Source organism: Balaenoptera ricei, chromosome X (genome assembly GCF_028023285.1).
Source record: "Balaenoptera ricei isolate mBalRic1 chromosome X, mBalRic1.hap2, whole genome shotgun sequence".
Lineage (NCBI taxonomy): Eukaryota > Metazoa > Chordata > Mammalia > Artiodactyla > Balaenopteridae > Balaenoptera > Balaenoptera ricei.
Genome location: NC_082660.1, coordinates 132,205,119 through 132,229,579, shown reverse-complemented (window position 1 = coordinate 132,229,579; position 24,461 = coordinate 132,205,119).

Here is a 24,461-nt window from a genome sequence, read left to right as displayed (position 1 = left end):
ACATCAGTGGCTATAATGAAAAAGACAGGAAATTACAAGTGTTGGTGAGGATGTGGAAAAATTGAAACCCTTATATATTGTTGGTGAGATTGTAAAATGGTACAACTACTTTGCAAAAGTCTGGCAGTTCCTCAAAATGTTAAACATAGTACCACCATATGATCCAGAAATTCCACTCCTAGGTATCTACACAAGAGAAATGAAAGCTATCCCTGCACAAAAAACTATATACGGATATTCATAGCACCTTTATTCATAATAGTCAAAAAGTGGTAACAATCCACATTTCAATCAACTGATGAATGATACAATGGATTATTTGGCAATGAAAAAGAATGAAGTAGTAATCCAGGCTAAAACATAGGTGAAACTTGAAAATATTATGGTAAGGGAAAGAAATCAGTCACAAAAGGCTGCCTATTGTATGGCTGCAATTATAGGAATGTACAGAAAAGTCAGACCCATAGACACCTGAATCAGATTACTGGTTGCTAAAGGCTGAGGGTGAGGAGAAATGGGGAATGGCTGCTAATGGTTTCTTTTGGGGGTAACTAAAATGTTCTGAAATTAGGTAGTGGTGATGGTTGCACAGCTCTGTGAATATACTACAAAGCACTGAATTGAACACTTTAAATGCATTTTGTGGTTATGTGAACTATATCAATAACGCTGTGTTCAAAAAACACAATACCATTTACAATTGCTCCAAAGAAAATGCAAAGTAAATCTAAGAAAATGTGCACAGAATCTGTATCCAGAATATTAAAACTGCTTATGAAAGAAATGAAGATCTAAATAATGAAGAGACACACTGTGTTTATTGATTAGAAGACTCAACAGAGTAAATATTTCAATTGTCCTCAGATTGATCTACGATTTTAATGTAATTCCCATAAAAATCTCAGCAAGATTTTTTTTTTTTTGTAGCCAAGACAAGCTTATTCTAAAATTTATACGGAAAGGTTCAGGTCCCAGAATAACACAATTTTGAAAAACAAGAATAAAATAGGAGTCACTGTACCTGATATCAATGTTTATTATATAAAAAACATTAATCAGGAGTGTGTGATATTGGCAGAAGAATAGGCACATAGATTAATAGAGCAGAAATAGACACACGCAGATGTGCCCCATTAATTTTTGACAAAGATGCAAAAGTAATTCAATAGAGGGACAGCCTTTTCAACAAATGGTGCTGGAGCAACTGGCCTTCCATGGGCAAAAAAAAAAAATGAACCTCAATCTAAATCTCACACCTTGGGCTTCCCTGGTGGCGCAGTGGTTGAGAATCTGCCTGCCAATGCAGGGGACACGGGTTCGAGCCCTGGTCTGGGAAGATCCCACATGTCGCGGAGCAACTAGGCCCGTGAGCCAAAGCTACTGAGCCTGTGCATCTGGAGCCTGTGCTCTGCAACAAGAGAGGCCGCAATAGTGAGAGGCCTGCGAACCGCGATGAAGAGTGGCCCCCGCTTGCCGCAACTAGAGAAAAGCCCTCGCACAGAAACGAAGACCCAACACAGCCAAAAATAAATAAATAATTAATTAATAAATCTCACACCTTATACAAAAATTAACTTGAAATAGATCACAATCTTAAATGTAAAATGTACGGCTATAAAACTTTTTCAAAAATGAGAAAATCTTGGTGATGTAGGGCTTTATGAAGAATTCTTAGACTCAACAACAAAAGTATGGTCCATGAAACAAGTTCTCTGCGAAAGAACCTGTTAAAAGAATGAAAGGACAAGCTACAGACTGGAAGAAAAAATTTTCAAATAACATATCAGACAATGGACAAGTATGTAAAAAAAATAAAAAGATGTTCCAAGTCACTCATAATTAGAAAAATGCTAATTAAAATTACTGAGGTACCATTTCTCACCTATCAGATTTACAAAAAATTAAAAAGTATAGCAAACATTTTGTTGGCGAAGCTTTAGGGGAAAAGGCACTCTCACGCATTGCTGACAGCAACACAAACTGATAACAACCTTTCCGAAGGGGAATTAGGCAAATACCTGAGAAAACGACCTACGTGTTTACTTTTTGACACACAAATTTCACTTCTAGGAATCTACCCTGAAGATGCACCTCCAACAAAATGAAAAATACATCTGCATGCGGTTGCCTTATGGCATTGCTTGTAATCGCTAAATACGGGAAACAACATACATGCTCAAACATAGGAGGGTGGTCGAATTAGCTACAGTCCATCAACACAGTGCCATACTATGCAGCTGTAATACACGCATGAGGAAGATCTCTATGAATTGATACGGAGTGATTGCTAGGACATACTGTCACATCAAGCAAAGCCCAAAAGAGTATCTATAGTACACTACATTCATGTAAGAATGAAAGGGGTATAGGAAAATACACAGATACCTGCTCATTTGTGCAAAAAGAAACCCAGGAAAAAGAATGAGGTTAGTTACTTAGAGGGCACGAATGGAAGGTACAGTTTTAACCTTTGGAATTATGTTATTTCACATGCTAAAAAAATTAAAATGAACAAAGATGGCGAAATAAACATCCTCAAAGGAATCGAGACAGAAACATGTGAACTGAATCATATTCAAATGAGCACATGGGAGCAAGGGGGATGAAGAAGTAGCCCAAGTGATTTTGGTAACAGTCTTCCGGCGACACACCCTTAAGCTAAACACAAAAAGAATTCTAAACAAATATTTTACTCTAGTTAGTAGGCTTCTTTTCACAGACTTATGGATTAGCAATTCTGAAACTCCTTTCTGTGTATTCTAGAATTCAGTAAGTAAGTAAATCTATTAGGGATAATAGCTGAGAGATTTCTGTCATGGAAGGGTTTACAAATATGGAAAGGGGAAAAGACAGAACGAACTCTGGTGTTGGACTGGAATTTTGAGGTAACAGTGTGAACTCATGGTTTATAGATAGGTAGGTAAGTGATAGATTACCACAATAATAAAAATGAATAAAATAATAAAATGAAATATTGATGGAGATAATTACTTCATTTCCTAGCTTTGTGGACTGAGAGGGTCTACTAGCAATAGCACTCCTGTAGAAGTGAGCACACACTTAGTTCCCACACTTTGATTTCTAAATACTATTCTCCACCAAAAGAAACTAAGGCTCCTTGGAAAAATGGCTGATTTTTAGGGCTGGAGCAGAAAATGTACAGATGAGCCTGGAGCATCTTGTTGTGCCATAAATTAAGGCCATGCTCAGAGAATGATTAGGGACATGTCAAAAAGACCTAAGAGCCAACATAAAGGGGCTCCCACTGGCCAAACCTGGGACAATTTGAACATCAAAATAAATAACAATAGTCAAGGATCATAACTCACTGAATAAAATCATAATCCATGAGTTCACCTGATATAAATAAAGACATAAGTAAATAAATGATGGCGGAAAGAACACTCTCTTCCAGTAGAAAGCCAAATATAGAAGGGATAATGGAATTAGAAATTCATTATTTGGCAACCAGAATGATAAACTTGCCTCAGGCAAGGATCATTGATGGATGCTAAGCTAGGGAGTGAAACTTTGCAGAGTAGCAATTTATCGACATATTTTCAAAATATATTCCCATAAGATCCTTATTAATTACCAAGGAAAAAATAGTAATTTGATTGTGGAGAAACATGGCCGACGACCACATTAAGCAAGTGCAGAACCTTAATGTAATCATGAGGAAACATCAGACAAACCCCAAATAAGGGACATTCTGCAAAATGACTGACCTGTAGTCTTCACAAATATCAATGATACAAAGATGAACTGAAGAACTGTCTCAGTTTAAAGGAGACGTAAGAGACATAATGACCGAATGCACCATATGATCCTGAATTTTCTTTTGTGATAAAGGACATTATTGAGACTATCACTAAAATCCGAAGAAGGTCTTTAGATTAGATTGGTACCAATGTTAGCTTCCTGATTTTGATCAACGTTCTGTGCTTATGCAAGAGAATGTCTTTATTCTTAGGAAATATACATTCAAGTGTTTTGAGATAAAAGTGCATTGTGTCTGCAATGTATTATCACACAATTTAGAAAAAGAAATGTATGTGTGTGTGTGTGTGTGTGTGTGCGGGCGTGTGTGTGTGTAGAGGGGGGAGTAGATAAACAGAGAAAATGTGGTAAAATGTTAATATTTGTGGAATTGAGTAGAAAGATATTCAGAAATTATTTGAATTCATCTAGAAAAATGGTACAGATCAACCGGTAAGCAAGGCAGAAATAGAGACACAGATGTAGAGAACAAACGTATGGACACCAAGGGGGGGAAAGCAGGGGTGTGGGTGGTGGTGGTGGGATGAACTGGGAGATTGGGATTGACATATATACACTAATATGTATAAAATAGATAACTAATAAGAACCTGCTGTATAAAAAAATAAAAAAGAAATTATTTGTATTATTCTTATAGCTTTTCTTTTGTTGTTTTTGTAAATTAATTAATTAATTTATTTATTTTTGGCAGCATTGGGTCTTCGCTGCTGCGCGCAGGCTTTCTCTAGTTGCGGTGAGCGGGGGCTACTCTTCATTGCAGTGCACGGGCTTCTCATTGCGTGGGCTTCAGTAGTTGTGGCACGTGGGCTTCAGTAGTTGTGGCGTGCAGGCTTAGTTGCTCCGTGGCATGTGGGATCTTCCCAGACCAGGGCTCGAACCCATGTCCCCTGCATTGGCAGGTGGATTCTTAACCACTGCGCCACCAGGGAAGTCCCAACTTTTCTTGAAGTCTGAATTTGTCAAGCTAAAACTTAAATTTAAAAAGCTTAGAAGTGATCAATTAACCCACCAGAGAGATGGTGTAGACTAGAGGCCTGAGGGCCAACCGTTAGAAAATATTCACAGTTGATGCATGGGTTTACAAGAGGCAACGGGACAGGAGTCTCAGGTACACACAGGCATTCGGGGAATGCTAACTGATGTTTTGATAAATTTCAAGTCAAAACTGGAGCCTCTTCCCAACAAACGACCTGTCTCCAATGACCCTCAAACCCGGCTTAGTGTGGCGGACAACGGCTGGTCCACTGAACTCCCTCTAGGTCCGCATTCAGAACCCAGAACACGAGGCAGAAAAACTGAGAATCCGAGGGCTCATTTCCGGTAGAGCCAACTTGGAGAATGGATGGATGGATGGATGGGTGGATGGATGGGTGGATGGATAGATGGACAGTAGACATATGAGACTTAAGATATAAAAGGCTACTAAATACCCATGGTGAAAAAACTTATGTAAGTTAATGATGATTAGCAATATTAGTTGTTTTAAATAATTTCAGCCCAGTCAGCAAAGAAAGCACTCTATAAAGTATAGTTCATCAGTGACCTGCTAAAATGAGAATGTTTAACTTGAATAGTCTAGTTGTGTGCTTTCCAATATGGTAGCCACTAACCACATGTGGCTACTGAGCACTTGCAATGTGGTTAGTCTGAATTGAGATGTGCCGTAAGTGCAAACTATACACTGGAATGTGAGGACTTAGCATCATAAAACAAAAACTGTGTACAATATCTCAATAATTTTTGGACTGGTTACATGCTGAAATCATAATTTTAGATAGATTGGGTTAAATAAAACATGTTATTCAAATTAATTTCATGTTTCTTTTTTACTTTTTTAATGTGGCCACTAGAAAATTTTAAATTGTATATGTGTGGCTCGTATTTATGGCTTGCATTATATTTCTAGTGGGCAGAACTGGCCTAGTTGATAAATGGTTTTGCAAGTTTTTGCTCAAATCTTACCTTCTCATCAAGGTCCTTGCTGGCCACCCTATTTAAAAGTGTACCCTTGAGGTAAAAGACTTACACTCTGAGAACTCAACACTCAATAGAACATTGATAAATGAAATTGAAGATGATTCAAAGAAATGGAAAGATATCCTATGCTCTTGGATTAGAAGAATTAACATTGTTAAAATGGCCATACTACCCAAAGCAATCTACAGACTTAATGCCATCCCTATCAAATTACCCATGACATTTCTCACAGAACTGGAACACATAATCCTAAAATTTATATGGAACTGCAAAAGACCCAGAATTGACAAAGCAATCATGAGGAAAAAGAACAAAGCTGGAGGCATAACCCTCCCAGACTTCAGACAATACTACAAAGCTACAGTAATGAAAACAGTGTGGTAGTGGCACAAAAACAAACACATAGATCAATGGAACAGAATCGAGCCCAGAAATAAACCCACACACCTATGGTCAATTAATTTTAGACAAAGGAGGCAAGACTATGCAATGGAGAAAAGACAGTCTCTTCAGCAAGTGGTGTTGGGAAAGCTGGACAGCCGCATGTAAATCAATGAAGTTAGAACACACCCTCACACCATACACAAAAAGAAACTCTCAAAATAGCTTAAAAACTTAAATATAAGACATGACAGCATAAAACTCCTAGAAGAGAACATAGGCAGAACACTCTCTGACATAAATCGCAACAATATTTTTTGGATCTGTCTCCTAGAGTAATGGAAATAAAAGCAAAAATAAACAAATGGGACCTAATTAAACTTAAAAGCTTTTGCACAGCAAACTACAAACAAAATGAATTGGAATGGGAGAAAATATTTGCAAGCAATGTGACCAACAAGGGATTAATCTCCAAAATATACAAACAGCTCATACAGCTCAGTATCAAAAAAAAAATCCAATCAAAAAATGGACAGAAGACCTAAATAGACATCTCTCCAAAGAAGACACACAGATGGTAAACAGGCACATGAAAAGATGCTCAATATTGCTAATTATTGGAGAAATGCAAATCAAAAGTACAATGAGGTATCACCTCACACCGGCTAGAATGGCCATGATCAAAAAATCTACAAATAATAAATGCTGGAGAAGGTGTGGAGAAAAGGGAACCCTCCTACACTGTTGGTGGGAATGTAAATTGGTGTAGCCACTATGGAGAACAGTATGGAGGTTCATTAAAAAACTAAAAATAGAGTTGCCATATGATCCAGCAATCCCACTCCTGGGCATATATCCGGAAAAGACAAGAACTCTAATTTGAAAAGATACATGCACCCCAATGTTCACAGCAGCACTGTTTACAATAGTCAAGACATGGAAACAACCTAAGTGCCCACTGACAGATGAATAAATAAAGATGTGGTATATATACACAATGGAATATTATTCAACCCTTAAAAAAAGAATGAAATATTGCCATTTGCAGCAACATGCATGGACCTAGAGCTTATCATACTAAATAAGTCAGACAGAAAGACAAATATCATGTGATATCACTTATATGTGGAATCTAGAAAAATGATACAGATGAACTTATTTGCAAAGCAGAAACAGACTCACAGACATAGACAACAAACTTATGGTTACCAAATGGGAAAAGGGTGGGGGAAGGATACATTAGGAGTATGGGATTAGCAGATAAACTAACATATATAAAATAGACAAGCAACAAGGTTCTACTGTATAGCACAGAGAACTATCTTCAATATCTTGTAATAAACTACAATGGAAAAGACTCTGAAAAAGAATAGTTGCTGTACACCAGAAACTAACACAGCATTGTAAATCAACTATACTTTAATAGAAAAAAAAAAAAAAGTACCTCCTAAGGAGAAAAAAAAAAAGTGCACCCTGACGCGACATCCCCCAACTCCCTTCCCTGATTTATTTTGCTTCAAGACACATCACCTCAAACATACTATAGTTTTTACTTATTAATCTTGCCTATTGTTGGTCTCCCCCACTAGACTATCATCCATGAGGCTTTTTGTGTTTTGTTCACGCTTGTATCCATGACACATCATTAACTGGCATAAGTTCTTTCACCTTGGGTATTTTTTTTCAATTTATTTATTTATTTATTTTTATTTTTGGCTGTGTTGGGTCTTCGCCGCTGTGCACGGGCCTTCTCTAGTTGCAGCGAGCAGTGCGCGGGCTTCTCATTGTCGTGGCCTCTCCCGCCGCACAGCACGGGCTCCAGGCGCACAGGCTTCAGTTGTTGTGGCTCACGGGCTCTAGAGCGCAGGCTCAGTAGCTGTGGCGCACGGGCTTAGCCGCTCCGCAGCATGTGGGATCTTCCCGGGCCAGGGATCAAACCCGTGTCCCCTGCATTGGCAGGTGGACTCCCAACCACTGCGCCACCAGGGAAGCCCCACCTTGGGTATTTAGTAGCCTTTTACATCTCAACTCTCATGTATCTGCTTATTCTTCCTTCCATCCATCTGTCCACCCATCTATCCCCATCCATCCATTTTCCAACAGTGCCTGGCACATAGTAGACACACACACAAAATCTTTGCTGAATCAATCTTTCAAAATGACTTCTGACCAGTGTCTGAATTGACCAGCATCCAAGTTCCAGTTTCATCCTGACCCCGCCTTTCCTGCTGTTCAAGTGGCAGAGGAGACGCAGCCCCATGCGCCCTCCCCCCCGCCCACCTGAGAAGGTCCACAGGAGACAGGAGGGTCTTGGGCACTGCCCTCCTTTCCGACCTCCCTTTTTGCTTTGATTTCAAGGCCAAAGCTCTTTAATCTGTGTGAGGGGGAGGGAACAGATACATTTTTCCGAAAGGCAGACAGCCATCAGGAACTATGTGGGCAGAGAAGCACATATACTTAAAAGTGCCAGAGCATTTCTTTTTTTTTTTTTTTGGACTTGTCTCCCTTCCTCTTTCAGACAATCACTGAATTTTACCACTAGAAAAGATTTAAAGGTAATATACTCCACTGGTCAAATCATATTCTCCAAATAGAACAATCCAATCCAATGAGAGGAAAATCTCAGAGAGTCCGCCATCCCTCTAGCCAGCCCCTCATTGTAGCCAAGGGAACCACGGGGCCCAGAGAGGGAAAGGGACTCATCCAAGGCCACACAGTGAGGCAGCAGAGCTGAGCCTGGCACCCAGGCTGCCTCCCTCCCAGACCAGGCCCTCCCGGACTCTGCATCCCCACACAGGTCCTATTCCAGGACAGAGGGGGTGGTGGCCTGGCCCAGACAAGAGGTGGTTGGGCCGGGACCAAGAGAAACAGTCCCAGAGCTGGTGGCCGTGTGGGGATGAGCGGGCAGCTTTTGTCATAAGCACCCCATGAACCACAGGTGGCCAACACATTTCTGTGATTTGAAAACAAACAAATACGCAAACTTGGCGAGTACTATGGTGCAAAAGCTTCTTCTAGACAAGACAAACTGTTACTCATTACAAAAATCAGGGTGGGGTGGCTTGTTTTTTCATAGTGAAAATTAGCAAGTATGAAGTTTAAACGAAAACATCCTATATGTTTAAATTAAAATCATTTCAAATAATAAGCCGCCAACGACCACCCCTCCAATTATTAAAAAAAAATCTGGTTTATTTAAAATTAAGGGCAACAAAGGTATTTACTTTAGCTGAGACCAACTCGGATGCTGGGGGCAGAAATGGGGACAAAAATCCCTTTTTTGGTAAGCTGCTATCTGATTGCTAGAAATGAAAATCTCTGTCCTTCATTCTGCTGACTGCAGGCCCATCCCAGCTGGAAGACCGTATGCTTCTTCTGTAAGGGTCTGTGACCTACGGGGTGGGGCAAACAGCCCCCAGGTGGGCTGACAGCAGGAGTGCCTGAGCCCTGGGCCAGCATCCTCATGTGCAAAACCAGGGATATCTAAGGGAACTTGTGGTTTCCCCGTTCTTTGGCCCTACATAAATCCATATCCACTGTTTGTCTTTACCCAAACTTCTGGAAGTGTTCTTGTCTCTGTAACAGTCATAGCCACGACCTACCAAAGTGAAATGAAACCCCACGCTTTCAAGTCTCAGGTCATTTCAAAGAGAACAAATTATGATTTATGCTTTTCAAATACTGTAATTAACTTAGAGTTTAATTTGCAACTCAGAGAATCATGAAATGGCAGAGGGGGAGGAGCCTTCAGACGTCCCTAGTCAATTCCTTCACTGCACAGATGGGGAAACTGAGGCTCCCAGCTGGACCTGGAGCACATGTTGGCCAACCCCCAGGTGAACAGTCTTCCCACTGTGGCACTAGGGACCCTCCCAGACTCAGAAATTTGGATGTAAACAGGGACTCTTCCAAAGGGCAAGGACCAACTGCCATACTTTCCGATTTAAGAAGCACTGTTGTTTCGGTTGATTATGTGACGATGCCTGAAATTGCTGGGTGGCACCTGCTTTCCAGTGACCTGCACAATTCCTTCCCCTCCAGGTTAACAATGAAGCTAAGGCCGAGACACTCCAGCAAAGGACAGGAATGGGCAGCACGCCACATGATGGGCCGGTACCAAACATCCGTGTTCATCATCGTCTCCACTGACCCAGCCCTGGCAAATCTGGCTGCTTTAATGAAAGAAAGAAAGGGTGGGAGGAACACCTCAACCTGTCTGCAAGCCAGCTCGAAGCCAACCAGCTCTCTTCTTTACAAAGGAGAGGGGAAGCCCAAGCTCCTAGCAACACACTCTCTTCCAAAAGGTTCCTAGCTTGGGGCTGTGGGGAGGGGGAGAAACAGCTCTACAGAGCCGCCGAGCGGCCAGGATCATCGTCTGAGGGTTCCAAAGGGCTTTCCAGACCTGCTACTGACTCTCTCGAGCTGACCCTGATGACTGGAGCATTCCCAGGTGAATCCGATGACGGGCTTGTATTTTTAAGAGGAGAAAGACGCTATTGTGAGGACCCGGAGAGCCTGGAGGGAGCACAGGCCCCACAGGGGCCAAGGACATGTCTTCTTGGCTGGCCCCTGACTTGTCCTGTGACCTTGGGCAAGCACTGAGCCCTCCCAGGGCCTCAGTTTCGCCATCTGTGATTTACGGGCCCTCCTGGCCTTGCCAGGCAGATCCCGCCCAATGCGGCTTCTCTCCAAGGAGAACACGACGCTCTTCTCCCTCAGGACACGGCCCTAGACAGATCCCAGGCAGGTCCACTACCCATCTTTCACCAGGAGCTGGCCAGACTTTTTTGGTGATTTGGGGGGGGAGAGTCAAGGATCCACTTTGGCCTCCAGGTGTGACAGTACTGGACTGTGGAAGACTGAACCCAACCATTTGCCTTCTCAGATCCCGTTTGCTAACTTCCGTGGCAGGCAGACGCGGAGCTCCTCCAGGGCACGGGGCCGGGGACACACCCCCTGACCCCACTCCAGAGCCAAGGAGGGCTGGGCAAGCAGGACCCCTAACCAGGTGTGGCCTCGGGAGCGGTCTAGATCCCAAGACACACATGCCCTTGCAGGGCCCTCCCAAGCCAGAAACTCTTTTATACTCGTTTGCCTGGGTGTAACTTATGTAAGGTCAAAAGAAGGGACAAAAAGACTGTTCACGTCAAAAGAGACCTGCCTTTCTTTTGTTTAATTTCTCAGGCCAAATGGTAAGTCAGCAACCCAAGAGTGTGGCCGAGCTTGCCGTTTCCAAGACGGACTCTCCAACACCATCTAGTTGGAATCTCCCACGATGCCACTGCACTGGGCAGGGCCAGCCTTCTCATATTCCCACCTGACAAGTGAGGACACTGAGGGCAGGTTCATGGACCTGACTAAAATCCCGCAGCTGGCCAACGCCAGGCACCAATGGCAAAGCGCACTGTTCTTCACACCACAGCACAGCGTTTCTGCCCGTGTGGTAACCAGCGGTGACCCCGCAATCCGGCACAGCCCAAGGCACCATGCTGAGGTGTTCTTAACCTGTCTCGAAGGATCCCTGAGGGAACCATGAATGGGCTTCTAGAAGGGTCTATGAGCCCCTGCAATTAGACGCAACATTGCATATAATTCGCAAAGAAGTCCGTGACCCACAAAAGGCAAAGAGCTGCCCCTGCCCCAGAGAGACAGGAATCAGTTTTGTTATGATCTGGGTCTCAGGAGACCAGCTAAGGTCGGCTTCCCTGAAATCAACCTCAGAAGAGGCTTGGCAGCCAGGTGATCCTGGCCGTGTTCCAATCTCATGGACAGAACCAGCTTTACGTGGGCAAGATGCCACTTGGGGGGGCCCAGAGGCCCTCTCTAACCCTTGAACCCCTCCTACCTGAGCACTGAAGAGCACGTGCTCTCCAAGGCATGGCAACCCTTATGTACCATAATTCAAGTCAGAGGTTCCAGATTCCCCCAAGGAAGGGCTGAGGATGGTGCCTTTGCGGCTAAGGGAGAGGGGACAGGTCTAGGACCCAGGAAGGGAAAAATGGGGGGACTGAACCCAAACGAGTTTGCTCAGAATTTTGCAAAGGGCCAACCCCAAGGCATGACCGAAAAGGCCAGGCAGCCTGTCCTCAGCCATGGGGGGAACAAGGGCTGCTGACTTAGCCCTTTCTATCTGGGTCCCGCCTTCCAGAAAGGATGGGCTGAGGATACTAAGAGAAACAATGTCAGCATCTTGTTTTTGACTCCTGGGACAAAACGTGCTCTAAAAGGCAAAGTGCCTCTCCTTTCTGGGAGGAAATGAAGAGCGATCATGCTTCTCGGCTCCTGAGATAGGGGTGCGAGTGTACGAGTCTGGCTCTCCACGACTGCCGGGCCGGGAGGCGAAGCCCCACAACTGGCTCACCCGCTCGGCACTCTCATCCCACAGGTCTATTTCCCTGCACTTGGAAAGAGGAAGCAAAGGATGCTGCGAAGGCCTCCTGCCCCGGGTCTGAGAAGCCAGACTTTCCAGCCACCCCGGGGTGGGGAACGGGCCTCTGACCGCCACAGTCGCTGCCGCTGTTTGGGGAGGGCTGCTGCTCTGGAGCGGGTGGGGCGCAGGGAGGAGGAGGGAGATCAGCCTGCTTGGAGAACCCCTGTAAGCTTAATCTTGCAATTTCCCTGTCGCTGCGCTCTGAATGGGTTCTGCCTCGGGAGCAGGCCCTCGGGAGGCTCCAATTTGATAATGGCCTCACCTCTACTGAGGGTACAGACCTCACCACCTTGCCCTATTAGCGGGCAGGAAGCGCCTCCAGGCTGCCCTCCCGTGCAGGGCATTAGTCACGCTCCAAAGGCAACACACGGGCCACGTGTCGGGAGCACTGGCTGCCCCAGTGGGACTGATGTGGTGACTCTCCCATATTTTCAGGGCTCATTTTGAGGGCTGCGAGGACCACGATAATAACATACAATCATAGCACATAACCATAATACTCTGTACCCCATCGCTGGGGGATCACTAGAAACAACCAGATTGTTCACTTTCATTCGAACGTCAGCACCATTATTTTAACACTAAGTGTGTCCGATTTGACTCCGTATCCCCCCCAGACGAATTTGAGAGCGGCGGCGAAACGAAATGGCATACTTCTTTGAGCTTTTGTTACAACATGTTTGTGCAGCAAACTGCAAAGAAAATGTAGTAATTAGAGGTTAAATTAATCCTTGACAGACAAGCAGCTTAGAAACGCCCTCCGCCCCAAACCCAGCATAACGCACGCCAGTCTTTGAGAATTAGACACGCAAAGCATGTGACGCTGGCAACTGCACCGAAACTACTCTCCCACTTAAAATTCCGAGGTCGGCGCTGCAACTTCCAGAGACAGATCTTGACACTGAGATCTCATTAAGAGCAAAACCCAAACAACCGTCGCCACTGCCAACAGAGCCCACCCAGCCAAGCCCTCCAAGAGGCTGGCGGCCCAACTCTCTGTCAGCAACTTGAAAACAAGACATGACACACGCCTTTTGGAGGCACCAAAGCCTGGGCCCCAGTCTGATCCTTCATTTACAACCTCCGATTTCAACTGGTTCTAAGCTTTGGCTTCTGATGCCAGCATGGCCCTCCGCCATCCTAACAATGCTAAGCAAAGCACACACTGATCCAGGGCAAATCACGTTACCCCACAATTAAACGTGGTTCTTCTCCACGCGCTGCATCTCCTGTCATATCTGCTCTTCCTCAAAAAGGGAAGCCCGTGTGCCCACAGCATGGGTGCCAAGTGGGCATTCCGGACCCAAGTACTTCACTGAGAGCAGGAGACCGGAGTTCTATCTCCTTAGGGCTCCCGTCACTGTGTCTCCTCAGGAAAGTCGGGCCCCCTCTCTGGGCCCCCGTTTTTCTTTTGTAAAGTCACAGGGCTTTACTCCTCCAGCTTGAAAATTCTTTCAGCATCTGAGTATGTAGGTGCCTTGATTCATCTATGCCAGCTATGTGCAGGAACTCGGGTCAGCTGGCTACTGGGCCCGCGAAAAGGAAGGCAAAGCTGGATCCTCACCCCCTCGCCCTCCATGTCATATGGGGGTTTCAGGTTCAAACGCTGGACAAAACAGAAAAGCACTGTTAGGGACGGGGGAGGGCGACTCGGGACAACTGGACAGAGGACCCGAGGTTGTCCGAAGCATTCAGGATGACTTGACTTGGTTTTTGTCCTGTCTTCAGTTCCCAAAGGCCCACACTTCCCCTCCAAAGAGGGAAGGCACCAGCCGGGGCCACCAGGCCCTTCCGACGCAGATGCCATTCACTATCTCAGGTCCCGCGGCGTCCAGTGGCTTCTTCTGGAATCAGCAGAAATGTGTCCCTGTGGCCTCGAGTCCAGGTACTCCCACAGGTGGAGGAAAGGGGGAAGCACGTGATGAAATCCCACGATCGGCCCCATCCTCCTCTGGGCCTCGTGGAACAATTCTCAGTCTTAAGAAAGTGGCATTTCCCAAACCGCACTTAATGGTTATTTACTGGGCAGAGCCAGCAGCAGGGCACACCGGGAGGGGAAGGTGGCTGGGACCCCACTTCGAGGCTGGGACTGGGCTGTATGTAAAGGGGCGCTGTGTGCGCCAGGGTCAGAGGGCAGCCGGGGTGGGACTTAAGCCCTGTCTCTGGAAGCCTTCACTCTGCAGAGCCCACAGTCAGCAAAGCCCCTCGCTATGCCTCACTCCGGGGGAGCTTTCTGGGCTGTGACAAGTCTGATTGCTTTGGAAATTATGAAGAGGTCAGATGTTAGGTGGGGGGACTTGAGGCCCTAAGGAAACTGGAGAGGTTCTGTGAATGGGGAGAAAAAAGAAAGCAATGGGGTGGGGGAGGGAGGGAACCCTAACTTTTTGCTTCCATCCTCTCCCCTGGAAGAAAATGCTCCTGGGGCTTCAGTTGCCCAGGCTGGTCATTTGTGAGCAGGACCCCACTGGGACTGTGCATCGAAATCGTCCCAGGTAAACCGTGTAACACAAGCCACGCCCCTCATCCCCACAGGGACCCGCCCCAGACTTGCTGCCCGAGGGCTCCCCGCTGTTCCTCCTTTGCTACATTTGCAGATGAAATGATGACACAGTGATGACAGAAACAAGTAATAAGCACTGCCATAAAACCCCGTCAGGTTCATACAGATTTATGAAGTTTCTCTCCTCAAAGTCCGGAGGATGTTTCAGGACTCAATGTCTGAAAAATCAGACTGTTCCAACTGAGCTTCGTGACGCCGCTTTCCTGCCGTACAGTTGACTGCTGCTGCCTAGGTTACCTCGGTGGCTGGCGTTGTGAGAGGTGTATGATGGGAATTGGTTTATTGTGCTGATCCATAGTAACTGACTCCTGTTCCCCCATCATTTATCTCCCTCCCCAGCACATCTGGGTCGGTCTATTCACACTCTCAGCATTCTATCTGCTCCAACAAACACTCAGCCTTTTCTGCTTGGATAAGGAGATTTTTTAGTTACATCCATTATACGTGTATCAACATTTATGGCAGCAAGATAATTGCCAAAGAGCTCAGAGGATAAAAGGTCCTCCTTCATAATGTCTACCCCCCCCCCATCCGTTAAAAAAAAATCAATATTAACATCAAGCAGGACAGTGGCAGATTCTTGCATGGCTGCTGCGTCCTCCAAGTTGGTAATGTGATTTTTAAAACATACCCAGGTGGACTAGGAAGAAACGGTTCAGCACTGAGTTCAGAGCCCGCACTCCAGTGGGGCACGTGTGTGGAGACGGAAGGCCTTTTTGTCCTTGAAACCTTTGCTGAATAACTGCAAAGCAGCAAATCTGTTCTACATTAGATGAGTCCTTTGGAAACATGCCAGTCTAATTTCAGAGAGTTTGGATCCCGTTAACTGGAAACCAACCCGATGATGAGAAGGCCTGCCGTCAGTAGGTCCTGAGACCACCGGATTAAGGGTACCGAACAGGAAGCCCTCAGGGTTGCTTCCCAGCCTCCACCATCCAGGCTTCTGGGTTAGATGTTCACATGGGTGAAAGATACAGAGAGGGAACAATTCCGACTTCTATGTTGTTTGGATTGGCCTTCTGTCCTTTTTTCCTCCTCCCTCTTCTCGCTGCCCCTCAAAATCTCAGTCCCATTTCTTTATCAATCTAGCTGCTTTCCCCCACAGCATTTCATTTTCCCAGAAAATGACTATTTCATTCACAAATCACAGTATGTTAGAGCTGGAAGGGACTCGGACTCCGAGGTCACGGTGGTAGGGGGACAAGGAGGGAGGACTGACTTGCCCAAGACCACTGTGCTAATTAGTTGGGAGACTGTTCTAGAACACAAGTTTCTCAGCTCCTAGGCTAATTATCTCTCCGATGCAGCGCTGCAGAAAGAAAAAATCAGAATCGTAAAAAAAGTTTACTGCAGATAGGAAGCCCCCTTAAAGGAGGAGAGTGATTCTACTGTCAGAAGGACCACTTGCCTTAAGATCAGTTTCTGCCCATTTCAGAAGCCTAAACAGCAATTGAGTTTCCTAGGGATGATCTATTAACAGGTGCATTTTAAGCCTTTAGGTGATCCACTTAAAAGGGAAAAAAATGATATTAAATGTGCTGGCCAAGCTTGACAAAATCCCTTTCCTTAGTGAAAAGAATCAACAACAGTAAATCTCCTACCTTAAGATGCAATGAATGTATGGCCCCGCTCCCACCCAAGCAACAGGCTATTTCCTGGTTGAGTTTAAAAATTCAATGACGTTCCTGTTTCAACCCACACATCTGTGTCACTGTCAGCGTCAGTGGCAGGAAAACAGACGAAGTCACCCTTTGCTAATGATTTCCTAACATGGAATTTCCTCGTATCTCCTCAAGCCTTTCTTCTTCCAATGCCAAACTGTTTTTTTTTTTCCCCCTTCTCAAACACACTGTACTGAAGGAAAACTGAAAATGGTCACAGCCGGAAGAGGATGATTTTTTAAGGAGATCTTATAAGGAAGAGCTGCAGCTCTTTGTGATATTTTTTAGGGGTGGGGAGAGAACTGCTAGTTTTTCTAAAGCCAGTACCAACAAAACAGACTTCCTCCTGGGCATCTGGGAACCTCTCAGTCTGGCTCTCTTTCCCTTTTCCCGCCTCCTTCCCAAGTTCCACTTTGGGCAACGTTCGTACATCAGTGTGGAAGGAAACACACTCAAACGCTGGAGGCACGCGTGGGGTGAGGCCAAGGCAGCCCTCAGGGCAGGGGACCAGCTTTGGAGAACTACCAAAGCACAAAGCAATATAGGAGCCCATCACGTTTCTCCTCTGGAGAATATCCTATTTAATATGCAAACTGGTCATCAAGAGAAAAGAGGGCTGTTACTTTAAGGGGAAGACGCTGATTAGCTGCTCTGGCTGGCAGCAAACAGCTGGTCTGTCCGGCAGGTTCAAGGCCATTTCAGCTTCTCTCTTATGGAGGCACCATATGTTCCATCTCGCACATCAGCAGCTTTATTTTCCAATGATCTTGTTCCAGAAGGGAAGCACAAAGGGGGAGGAGAAGGTAGAGCCCACAGTTTACCCTTTGAGTACTTTCTTGTGGTTTTAGATGCAGTTGGGATGTGTGTGTTTCGAGGGTGGGGGGAGTGAACGCTTCCCCTTCTGTTCCAAAGACCAGAGAACAAATGTTCGACCAGCACTTACGAATACCCTCCAGAGATCGGAGGAGAGCGCAGTAGGGGAAAGATATGTGAAACAGCACACACACTGTGTCGCCGGGAGATTAAATGGGAAGAGGGGGTGGAGCTGGCGAGAGACCGGGAGGAATTTGACTTCGCTCAGGAGACCTACCAGTCGAGTTTGGGCCCCGCCCACTTCTCCTTATTTGTCAATTTTTCTTATTGTCAGTATTCCCCTTCCGAACAAACTTTACAAGTAGAGAGGCGGACCGGTCCGGGGGGCGGGGGCGGGGGCGGGGGCGGGGGCGGGGGCGGGGCCGGCCAGGCCGACAGGCTGGCTAAAGGTTACTTCAAACATTATGTTTAACATTCCTCCGCGCAAGCCCGAGTTCCCGCAAGTTTGGGGGGCAGGGCAGGTGTAAGGGATAGGGGCCGGCTGAATCCTCACTCCAGCTAATGCCGGGAACCCGTGGGTCCTGGACACCCCCAAATGCAGGGCCTTGGCTCCGTCAGAGGCGGTAGGCTGACGCACGTTCCGGAGGTGCATCCTCGTCCCTACCGCCTGCCGAGCTACACGAGCCTCGGAGGTTGGCAGTTCCAACGCCCTCCCTCCGTGCAAACAAAGAGGCCCCGCGGAGCGTTTGAGCCCCTGTGTAGGGGGTTGGGGGTGGCAGGAGGGCGCGGGAGGAGGGAGGAGTGCAGCCGCGGGGTGGCGTTAGCCTCAGAGTCGCCGCCGTCGTCCCAGCCGTCGTCTTGGCCACCGGCAGGTGCGACAGCCGCCCTGAGTCTAGGCGGCGAGGGGCGCGGGCTGCAAAGCGAAACCGAGGAAAGAGCGCCCCCTATGCCCGCGCCCGGCGACCGCAGCGGCGAGCGGCGTCTGCCCAACCCGCCGAGCGTGCGCCGCCTCTGGCCTCCGCGCCGGCCCGCTAGCCGAGCCGCCCGCCCAGCCGTCCGGGCCGCGGGGGCCCTGGGTGTCCACCGCCCGGCTGCCGGGCGCGCTGCAGGCGCCAGGAGCCGGGGGCTCCCCACGCCTTCTGGGGTTCCCGCGGAGGGGCTTCGAGACTCAGCCTCCTCCCCACCGCCTACACTTGCCCTCCTGTCCCGGGCGGCTCGCCCCCGCCCCCTGCCTCTGCGTCCCTTTCCCCTTCCCTCTCTCCAGCCTCCAGGGAAACAAAGGGGCTTTTTATAAAGCGGATTGTCGGCGGCAGCAGCGGCGGCGGGGGTGGGAGGGAGGAGAGAATCTATAAAGACAAGAAGAGGTGGCGTGGGGGAAGAAGCTGCGCGGCCTCCGGGAGCCCCGAGCGGCGGCGGCGGCCGGGAAGCCCCAGCGGGAGCGAGGCCGACACCACCCGGCCCGTGGGCACCCGGGAGGCGGCCCGCGCCTGCGGAGGGCTGGGCTGCCCCGCTGCGATGCTGCCCTCCGGCTTGCCGCAGCCTGGGAACGGGATCGCCCGGCCGCGGGGCCCGGGCCGGCGGGGGCGGCGCGATCCCCGCGGGGGTCTCCCCCGGGAGACTCGGGCCCTCTTCCCAGCCAACTCTTTCGAAATTGCTCAGGCTCGGGGAGACTTTGCGTCTTTGTTCCAGCGCGACCGCCTCTCGTACGCCCGGCTCGCTCGCCCTCACAATGTCCCGGAGCTAGCCTTGGTTGGCTACCCGCAAAGGGCACGTTCGCCGTGGGGCCGGCGCCCTGGGGCGGGGGGGGGGATTCCTCCTGCTGCCAAAAATCGACAAGCCACCCCAGCAAGTGGAGTCGCTTCTCTCCACCTCCCTCAGCCATCCTGTGCTCCCGCCCGCGCACACTCTCCCACCCACACTCGGGGTGTCCCGCTCGGCCGCACCCAGCTGCAGAAGCGCGGCGGGGCGAAGCCCCCGGCCCGAAGTGCGTCTGTTTGCTCAGGTTCCGACGACTTCAGGGCAGTTTACTGCAAGCTAATCCTATTAGTGTCTGCTCAGTCCGAATTTAATCACGGAACAAAATAAGACCGTATGGCTAGCTTTCCAAGCAGCTTCGGACACGCTGCATCGGGACGGAGCCTGGCCGAGCCAACTGGCCGTGAAAAGTATTTGGCGGCGCTCCGGGGGGCTTCCCGCCCGCCCTCGCTGGCGCCGGGCGCCGGGCTGTGCTGCCGCTCCGAGGCCTGGGAGCTCGGGGCGCGGGGGCGCCGGGAGCTCCGGGCAGGAGCCCAGTCGGGGCTGCCTCGAGCCGCCAGCTCTGCTCGGGGCTGCTCTCCAGAGGAGAATTTGGCAGGGGAGGGAGCGAAAGGCGGCGGGCTCGGCGCACGCACACTCCACACTCCCGCTCGGTGGCGGCAAACTGGGTACGGGTGGGGTTGGGGGAAATCCTGCGCCCAGCGCCCACTGCCGACTGGCCCGAGCTCTGGGAGCCGGTATGCGAAGGCAGCGTCGCCGATGGCATCCGGGCTGCGAGCGGCCCGGGGTGCGTCGGGTCGGAGCGGGAGCCTACCGGTAGCCCGGCGCGGCCGGGGGAGCCCTCGTGGCCCGCGCCCCTCTGCCTTCCCTCCTCGGTACTCGACTGCCCCTGCCCGATTCCAGAAGCCCGGCGGGCGCCGGGGTGCAGGCACAGGCCACAGTCCCGGGCGATGCGAGCTGCGCTCGGCTCGGCCCAGCCAGTCCGAGAAGGGGGCGACCACGCGCAGCGCCAGGTGGGCCGTGTGCTCTGAGCAAACTTCGGGGTCCCTCGGCTCTCGGTATCCCCGGGCCCCCGCTTCTCCGCGACGGGGACCACAAGTGCGGGCCACAAGTGCAGCCCGGCGCCCCCAGACCAGTCGGACCTCCCGCGCCCGCCCTCAGCCTTACCGTGCTGCGGAGCTCCCGCGGCGGCGGCGGCGGCGGCGGGGGCAGTGCCCGAGGGGCGGGCGGCCACCGGCGCGGGCAGCCTGGCCTCCGGCGCCCGCCGAGCGGCCCGGCCCGATTGCAGATCACCTCTGGCTAGCGGCCGGTGCCCCCGCGCCCGCCCGCGTCCGGCCGCTTCAGCTCGCAGCCAAGTTCATGCCGGCGGCGCTGCAGCGGCGGCCTCAATCTGCTCGCTCCATTCCCACCGCCCGGCTCCGCGCCGCGCGCCCGGAAGGTGGAGTTTCGGGGGTTTAAGTTACTGATAGGCATTTCTCACTGCTGTGTCACTCGGGGAGGAGGAGACACGCACGCCGCACACTCACACACCCTCACACTCGCGGCGACGAGCGGCTCTGGCCTTAAAGGGGAAGCCACGCCGCCCCGCCCGCGACCCCGCCGGCCCCGAGCCCCGAAACGCCGAGTTTCCAGGCCTGGAGGGGGCCGGGGTTAGCAGAAGCGCGGCGGCCGCCCGAGGGGCCTACCGGGCCCTCCGGTCACTCTTTAAAAGGGAAAGCGACCGCAGGCTGGCTTCGCCACGGTTGCCTCGTTTCTCCACTCAACTCGAGCCAGGGCAGCCGGGCAGCAGCGGGAGGGAAGGAAGGGGCACGGGCGCACTCACCTCGGTGGCTCCGCACGCAGCGGGAAGCGGTCGGTGTTTTAGGTGGCAGGTGGCCCGCCTAGACGGTGCGCTGCTGGCGAGAGGCGACAGCGGGGTGACCGTGCGCCCCCGGGCACGAGCGGATGGAGCTCGCCCGAGGGCGGCAGGCGGAGCCCCGCGCGCTCGGGAAGCCGGCTCACGGCAGGTAGACTTCCCGCTTCTGGGCCGAGCGAGCTGGTGAGCGGCGCGCGCCCCTGACGGACGCGGAACGAGCAGGGAGAGCGGGAGAGCCGGCGCTCACCGGCGACAGGGTCAGAGAGCGCTCCAGACGGACCGAGACCGAGGGAGACGAGAGACAGGGAGAGACCGGATCCCAGAGAGGCCCTGGCGAGAGAAAGAATGAGAGAGATGGCAGCTCCCCGAAGGACCCCGGATCGTCACCCGGACCGGGGCGTCAGCGTCAAGTAGCCAGTTCCATTCCCTCCTCCCCCTTTTCCCGTCCTCGGCAGACACCGACCTCGAGCAGCGGCCGGGCCTCCTCCCCCTCGCCCCGGAAGGGTGCTCACCTTCCGTGGGCGGCTGCGGGCCGAGGAGCGCCGGTCTCACGGCCGCCGCGTCTGCCCGCTGGCTCCCGCCCAGACGGCCAAGGCGACCCGCTGTGACGGCAGTGGGGACCAGGGCTCTCAGGTGGCGACTGCCGAACTGCACCCGCCCCGCTCCTGGCCTAGCGGCCCCCCTCCCCCCCACCGGGCCCCCCGCCGGGCCCCCCGCCGGGCCCCCGCCCCCTCCTCCTCGTGCACTCCCCCGCCCCCCGCCCCCGCCCAGGTGCAGACCCTGTCTGTGCCGCCCGCCGAGGAGCCCGGGCGCGCCAGCCAGTCTCCCGCCTCCCTGGCCTCGGGCCGGCGGAGCCCCCACGGGAGCTGGGCCGGCCTGGCCTCTCGCAGCGCGGGGTTATCCCGGGGCAGACACCTGCGGCTTCTGCAGGAACACGGGTTCCTCGTGAGATGCCCGGCGGCGAGCCGGAGCGCGCCGTCCTCCCTCTGCCCGGGCGCCGAGGCCGGTGGCTCCTCTCCCCGTCTCCCCGGGGGCTGGCCCGCGCCCCTCCTCCGGGGTCCCCAACCGGGCCGCGTTTCCTAACCTGCGCTTCCCGGGCGGCGGCAGGGAGCGAGCTCAGCTCGCGGACGCCGCGTCCGGCCCGACAGCAGCAGCGCCGAGCGCAGCCCCAGAGCGGGCTCCGGGCTCCCGCCTGCACCTCTCAGGAGCGACCTGTCACCAGCACATCTGGTCACACTCGGCCGAGCTGCGGGCCGGGAATAAAGGGGTGGGCCCACCGCCCACGCGGCCCCTCCTTCCCTGCACGCCCACGCCCTCGGCCCGCGGGAAGCGCGGGGCCCCCTCCCAGAAGCGAGCGAAGTCCTTTCGTGGGCTGCGTAGGCGCGACGGAGCCGGGCGCTTGCCTCTGAGCGTTTCCCAAGTTTCTTGACTGACGAGCGGCGTCCGGGCCCCACCGCGGGGTACAGGTGTCGGACTCCTGCTCCGCGGCCCCGGTAGCGGGGCGAGCGCGGCCCAGCGGGCACGGCGGGGGTCCGCGGCTCAGCCGGGGCTACTGGGAAGGAATCCACCTTGGCCGGGCCCAGCCGGGGCTGCCCTGGAGAAGGCCAGCGGCCAGGAGAGGGTATTGCTCTCTGGTGACTGAACTGATGGCAGCCCTCACCTTCACTCCCGACAAGGCCGCGATGGAGTCCCGGTCCCCGGCCTGTTGGGCTACTGCGAGGAGGGGGGTGGCCATCCTGGAGCGAGTTCGTGTCGGCCGGCTTCCTGCGGGCCGAGGGCGAGTTCGTGTCTTGAAGGGAATCGGATTAAACAAAACGGAACCAGGGATACCTGTGTCTATCACCGAGCACGGCCCAGTGTTTTTAAAATTCGATTCCCGCCCGCCTCAAGGTGCACTGGTCCCAGAGGTGGAAAATGGGGATCTGTTCCCAGAAACCTTCACTCCACCCTCATGTCCCTTCCCGTCTGCTTCCCCAGTGGAGCGGGTGATGCCCACTCCCCCCGTGGGTCCTGGGAGCCTGTGAGATCACAGCTGCACCTGTGCCAGAGGATCAACGGCCCGTTTCGCACCACCACCTGGATGGCTGCTGGACATCTTGAGCTCGCGCAGCCTGAGCTGAGCTCCTGATATCTCTGAAACCGGCTTCTCCCATGGTCTGCCACCCGAGTTCACGGTGGCTCCATCCTGCAAATTGCCCAGGCTGAATTCTCTAAATTGTTTTTCTCTTTTGCTCACACCCCACATCCAGAGAAGCAGACGGTTCTGTTGTCTCCATCTTCAAGATGCATCCACACTCCCAGCCTTCTCCCCCTGTCCACTGCTACCCTCTGGGCTCAGCCGCCAGCATCTCCCACCTGGATTATTCCAGTAGCCACCTAACAGGTCGCCATTTCCCACCTCCCTCATCCTCCCCTCCCCACCCCAGTATGGTCTCTGTTCTCTGAGCACCTGCAGCCGCTCCTCTGTAAACTAAAGTGCTTCTGGTGGCCTAGCAGATGTGCCCCCATCCCCCCACCTGGATGACATCATCTTCCTTCTTGCCCTCGCTCTCGCCCTGCTCCAGGCCTCCTGACTCTTCCTCAACACACCAGGCACGTCCCTCCTTAGGGCCTTTGCACTGGCTGTTCCCTCTGTTGGAATGCACTTTCCCAGATATCCACTGGGCCAGCTCCCTCATTTCCTTTCATCTTGACACAAACGTCACCTGGCCAACCTATGTAACAATTCAAAGCCCCACACCCATCTCTGGCACTTCCTCTCCCCTTCCCTGCTTTGTTTTCTCTTTAGTACTTAATGCTAGCTGACCTCCTCTATAGGTTAGATCCCAAGAGGGCCACGATCAGTGTCTGTTTTGCTCACTGCTGTATTCCTAGCTCCTGGCGCGGTACCTGGCAGGGAATATCTGCTCACTGAATGTTAGTAGAATTCTATTTTCCTGGAACTTTTCAGGAGACTCTGGGGGCCACAGGATTGCACACATACGCTGGGGAAGGGGCCCATAGCTGTCATTACATTTTCAGGAGGTTCGTGGTGTCCTTAAGAAGGATGGAGGTCAGGCAAAGAGCTTTGCATTCACATGATGAAACCAGTCTCAGGTCATGTCACCAAGGGGCACTGTGGCCCAGATGTGTTGTGATTCTTTCAGTTACTGTTGGAAACAGAGGTTCCCTTCTAGTTGTCGCCTTGGGTATTCCAAGTTTGTTGGAGAAATGGGAGAGGAGGCCAGAGACAGTGAGGGTGAGGGCTTT